This window comes from Belonocnema kinseyi, chromosome 7 (assembly GCF_010883055.1).
Source record: "Belonocnema kinseyi isolate 2016_QV_RU_SX_M_011 chromosome 7, B_treatae_v1, whole genome shotgun sequence".
Taxonomy (NCBI): Eukaryota; Metazoa; Arthropoda; class Insecta; order Hymenoptera; family Cynipidae; genus Belonocnema; species Belonocnema kinseyi.
This window is the reverse complement of record NC_046663.1, coordinates 69647075-69653125: the sequence shown is the minus strand read 5'-3', so window position 1 is coordinate 69653125 and position 6051 is coordinate 69647075. Positions and strand designations below refer to the sequence as shown.

General features: G+C 28.1%; 1 protein-coding gene across 2 annotated transcripts in view; it reads right to left on the bottom strand.

Moving 5' to 3' along the window:
• LOC117176137 (cystinosin homolog) overlaps positions 1-5838 on the bottom strand; it is a 30418-nt gene extending 24580 nt beyond the window's left edge. The window contains exon 1 of one of the 2 annotated variants that reach the window (XM_033366214.1): positions 5767-5838. The gene's annotated coding sequence lies outside the window, so the exon portion shown is untranslated. The remainder of the gene's footprint in view (positions 1-5766) is intronic. The other variant, XM_033366211.1, reaches the window with a different exon arrangement.
• Positions 5839-6051: the final 213 nt, after the last annotated feature.

Below are 6051 nucleotides of genomic sequence, written 5' to 3'. Positions count from 1 at the left end.
ACATCATATCATGGATTTTTTCGACATTTTCTGGTGTAGTGACCTCTTTTGGGGGCCCAGATCGTTCAGCATCAACTGTGCTCGTACGGCCACAACGAAACTTGGTAAACCACTTATGAATCGTTCCAATTGACGGTGCAGAGTCCGGGTAATACTTATCCAGCTTGGCCTTGGTTTCGGATATCGTTTTCTTGCGAACATAGTAGTGTTTGATCAAAACTCGAAGCTCAGATTTTTCCATATTAAAAAAAAACTCGGAGGTTAGTCGCTTCTCAGTACTGTAACTTGAAAATGCGTTAACATAAATGGCTGAAGTTTTGACAAGCGTTATTTGAAGGATCAAGCTCGACGAAAATGGTTCACATTAGTGAATACTAATGCCATCTCTTAGAATTTTCAGGTACTTATCAGACTGCCTAGCACATATAAATTTTACATTCCACATACTTGTTCATTCATTACTTAATATTTTGATTGAAAAATGTATCACAGCCCGAAATTGATCTTTAATACTGTCGGTTTCTCGTTTAATACTGTCACTTATAATACACGTTGCTGTAGCAAGTTTAAATAAATCTGTGGTAACTGATGATTTCTTTAGTTACAAACAAAATATTTGATTAAAACTAACAGTCCATAATTTAAAATATTTTAAAGTAAATCCCACAGCAGTTTTGAAATAATGTTTAAAATTCAATGAATGAAATCAAAAAAAGATCATATTTAATTAGGAATTGGATTACACAATAATTTTTCTTCGTCTCGTCCTTTAATTCATAGTGTAGTACAACCGACCAAAAATAAACAGTTAAATTCTAAATTAAAAAAATAAATTTAAAAAACATCGAATTTAGAATAGAATAGTTCATTTTTTAAACAAAAAAATGAATGCAAAAACAACAACAATAATATTTTATCAAAAAGATAAATTTTTGACCAGAAAAGGAATTGCTATATTTTCAGTACAAAAAAAAACGAATGATAAAAAAAGTTTTCACTAAATGTTTACATTTTAGCAAAACAAATTAGTTCTTAAACAAAAAAATGAATTTTCGAACAAATAATTTTCTTCCAAAAAGACGAAGTTAGAATTTAAAAAATATGACCACATTCTCCTGGGATTGGGTATTTATATTTTGCAAAATAAAGTACAAATTGTATTTATCAGGATTACTTTAATATTGATACTTACTACTCAAATATAATTTCTTTATTTTCAACGTTGTTTTTCGAAATTAAAACAAAAACTACTTATCCTACAAAAAAGTAATTCCTGAAAATTTTGCTATTCTTTTTTAGGTACACAATTTTTGTCAACCTATCTCTTTTCGTATCTTGGTTTGTTTACCAAAAATGGAATTATTGCTTTTTTATTTCAAATGTTCATTATAGTTTGGTTTTTTGGATTTTGAAAATGCTGTACCTTTGGAAGTTTCTATTTTATCCAAAAAAGTAATCGAGATAAATGGTTCATATTTTGGTCTACATATCCTTATAAAGTGTGCCGCAGGGGAATCCAATTGACTAATTCTTTCAAATATTAGCGTGTTTACAGAATACAATGAAAACAACAACAACGACAACAGACAGGCACCGACGTAAAAACTATTTTTTTTTAACCAGGGGATCTCAAAACGTCGAAATTTGATGGAATCCGCGAATTTTCAACTAGGGAACAGAATTTTCAAACAGACAGTTTTCTGAAAAAGAGGAAATTTCTAAAAAATGAATTTGCAATAAAAAAAAAACGAATTTTGAAAAAATAGGAGAATTTTCAAACATGAATTCTATAGTAACATTTTTGTTAAAAAATAATCATTAAACCAAAATTAAACAAAATATTAAAATATTAAAAACGGCATAGTTACATTATTATTTTCAAAAATTAATTGTAAACAACAGTAAAGTCAGATTTTCAACAAATAAATTTAATTTTCATTAAAGAAATTAATTTTAACCAAAAAAGACAGATGAAAAAAATTGAATAGTTCAATATTCAATGAAAATTAATTTTAAAAAAACAGAAGAATTTTTAACAAAATTTTCAAGCAAGAAGAAGAATATTTGACCGAAAAAGACGAATTAAAAAAATACATGAATTTTGAACCAGATAGTTGAATTTGTCAACTAAAAAACATAATTTTCCAGCCAGGAATGGAATAGTTCAATTATTATTTTTAACAACAAAATAATGAATTTCTAAAAAAAATATCAATTTTCAAACAAAGAACAATTTGCTGCAAAAAATACAAATTTTCAACTAAAAAAATACACTTTATAACTTAAAGTTGAAGTTTCTACTTAAGTTTTCATTTGCAAAAATTAATTTCTACAAAAAAAAGATGAATTTTCAAACAAAGAAATGAATTTTCAAAAAAATAGTTCAATTTTTAACCAAAAAATGAACTTACAAACATAAAGAATAATGTTCTTCCAAAAAGGACGAATTTTCAACAAAAGACATGAATTTTCAACCACATAGTTGAATTTTCAACTAAGAAATATAATTTTTCTACGAAAAATAAAATCATTACATTTTCAGGAAAAATATGATTAATAATCATATGTTTCTCAAATTTAACTTTTTTTTTGTATTTTTCATTAAAATTGAACGTAGACATTTTTTTCTCCGATTGACACTTTTCAGATGATCAAAAGTTTGATTCTTTTTCTTCAATTTTAATATGAAATAAAAAATTTCACGATTTAAAAAGAATATAGAAAAATATTGCTTATACACCATGTAGACATAGAAAGATTAACATCATAATTATTAATACATTTCTCTGGTCGAAAAACCTAACATCAAAATAAATACAAAATAAAAAAGTATGTAGTTTATGAACTCCGGAATCTAAAAAAATGTTGCCCAGGCGCATACAAAGAATGTATTAAATTTTTCATTTAAATTTTGCATTTTTCCGGCAAACGGAAATTTAATTTGAAATTTGTTATATTTCCTGTGTAATATGTTTTTAAATCTTTGCTTCAGTTCAAAATTCATGTAAATTTTCAAAGAAGAAGATTAATTTTCTATCAAAGGAAATAAATTTTCAACTAAAAACGAAAAATTTTCAAGCAAACACGAAATCAATTTCCAATATAAAATGTTCAATTTTCGTTAATCATGCTACAGAAAAAAATTAAAATAAAAAAAAAATTTGACTGTTCCTCTTAAATACGAACTGAATTATTAATTGAAGCAAATAAGAAAGATCAACTATTTTGGTTGAATGCAATCGTTTTTAGTTTGAAACGTCTAGCATTATATATTTTTGATTGAGAATGCATCTTTTTTGGTTGAAAATTTGTTCTTTTGGTTGTAAATGGACTTTCCTAATAAAAATTTTTAAAATTGGTAGACATTTTCGTATTTTTTACCTTAAAATTCTTCTTTGGTTGAAAATTTATTTATTTATTTTTTACTAAAAATGTAACTGTTCCATTATTAGTTGAAAAATGTATCCTTTTTAGTTGAAAATTCAACTATGTGGTTGAAAATTCATCTCGATTGGTAGAAAATGATTCTTCTCGTTTGGAAATTCATCTATTTTTGTTAAAAACTCATTTCTTTGGTTGGAAAAAACTGTTTCGTTGAAAATACATTTTCTTGTTGATGAAAAATTTGTAATTCGGTTAAAACTTCGTTTTCTTCGGTTAATAATTAAACAAAAATAAAATCGTTACATTTTCGTTTGATTATCAACCAAAAAAACGAAGTTTTCACAAAATATTAAAGTCGTGGGGGCCCAAAAATCCCACGTTCTGGAGACACTGAATCAGCGTCATATGTTTATAAGAAACGTAATATTGGATAGCCCAATGAAACTCATACCAAAAATAAATTTATCGTATTGACTCATTGCTTATCTATTGTGATTGTGAGTGTCAACAACATTTAATTTTGCAATATTTCCTCACGAGACTCTTAGCGTGCGCTTTTTTATTAAAAAAAAATGAAAATGATTGAAATCCATTAATGCCTGACATTCTGACTGAAGATTCAGACGGAAAGTAAGAGGAATTTATATGCATTTTGTTGCTGTCATACGACGATAAAAAATTATAATTACAACATTAATTTTATATTCATGCATGCGAATTAATTTTACGATAAAAACAATGAAAAAGCAATAATAAACGTTTCAAAAAATGTGAATTTGATCTGAAAAAAATAAAACTGCACCTTTGACTTCAGATACCAAAACAAATTACCCGGAAGATATAAAAGTGTTTCAAGTTAAATTTGCAACCAACTTAAGGGTTGTAACTTAAAATTCTACAGTAAATTTGGTATCGTTGGAATAGTGTCCAATTATACAAATGCTGCCCCTGTATGACGCCTGTTCACACTTACTGTCAATTCTAATATAAAATTGAAACAGTTTACCATTTTCGAAGTAAAGATTTAAGAACATATTACATAGGGAATATAAAAAATTTCAAATTAAAATCCCGATTATCCGAAAAATGCAAAATTTAAGAAAATCTGCCACGGTCACTTTTAATATGTTTAAGATAAAAAAGTCTCTAATTTGACACTTTTCAAATAATCAATTGAGTCAATTGACTAAAGTCTCCTTTTAGAGATGAACAACTGGGGTGTAGCACGCTATGATAAATGATCCTCTGATTCATACTTCATTCTAACCCACAGCAATCTGGGAGATACAAAATCATGATCTCCGAGATGCTGCTTCGCTCTTTCATTCATAATCAAACTTACTCCTTGCCTACCATGTGATTCACTATCTATTTCTGATCATATTTCAAATCCGCCTTTCAACTCCCCATTTTCTATGTCTCTGCTTTCACATACTTTCTCGTTGTTTCGGGTATACATAATATGTCTACTTTTCGTAAGTGCATATTTTTTTCGTTATTCTGTTACCATAAGCTCATTCACCCCTCTAGAATTCCAAACATCCAGTCTCCATTCATCGCCTGAAACTTGACCTTTACATTTAACGTGTGCGGGCCTTTTGTCGATTAAAGTTTCAGTCCATTCCGAGCTTATTTTTGTTTGTTTGTATTATTCATTGTTTAAATTGTACGCCGAACTAACACCTTTATGCTATACATTTATTTTGCGATTTAAAATAATGTCTAAGTTAAGTAGTAATTCGTCATATGATGGAGAGTCCTATTTATAACGTCAGTTTCACCAAACTTTAATTAATGATTTTGGACGTTGGGACGCGGATAGAATTGGAACCAAGAGTGTCTTTGTTGGTTGTAACGACATTTTTGTTATTTATGTTCACATTATGTTGTTCATTACATCTTTATAAACAAATGATTCTTATGGCAAATAACATTACATATTCAAACATTTACAATGTGATCTAGAAGACGAGACGATGAAAAATAATGAACCGATCAAACGAACAAACCTGTTGTGAATTATCTGACCAATTATAACCCTTAACATTTCGATTTGCGAACTTTAAAATAATGAAGGTTCCCTGGAAATTGAGCAGAGGGCGCTAGTAGAATGTGTGGACAAATTAAATTTGCTTTTTTAAAATATTTCGGATAAACCGTGTAGAAGAACACAACTACGTAATGATCTATTCGGATGAGATGACTCAAATAATTCCGATTGAACTTCATAGCAGGTAAGTTCGTTTGATCGGGAAATTTTCCAGCAATTCGAGTGTCAAATTCTCAATAAAATGTAAGCGTCTGTGCGTACCAAAATTAAAATCGATAAAAATATTAAAATATTAAAATCGATTATGATTTTTAATATATAAAAGCACGCACCTCTACGGGTTTTTGTTTCATTCTTTTCTAAGAGCACTCTCGCTTCTTCGGAACAGAAACAGAAGGAAATATGTCACAATATGATTTTTAGTGCATACTAAATTTTATCGGAAAGATACACAGAACTGCGGCGCAGTAATTTAAAAAATTATCAAAGTCACGAATTCGGTAGATATTTGAAATTTTATGAAAACGATTTCACAGATAAAAAAAATTAAATCCAGTATATCGATATACTTTAATGCTTTAATTGCAAAGATGGCCATGGAAATACCGACTGAAGAA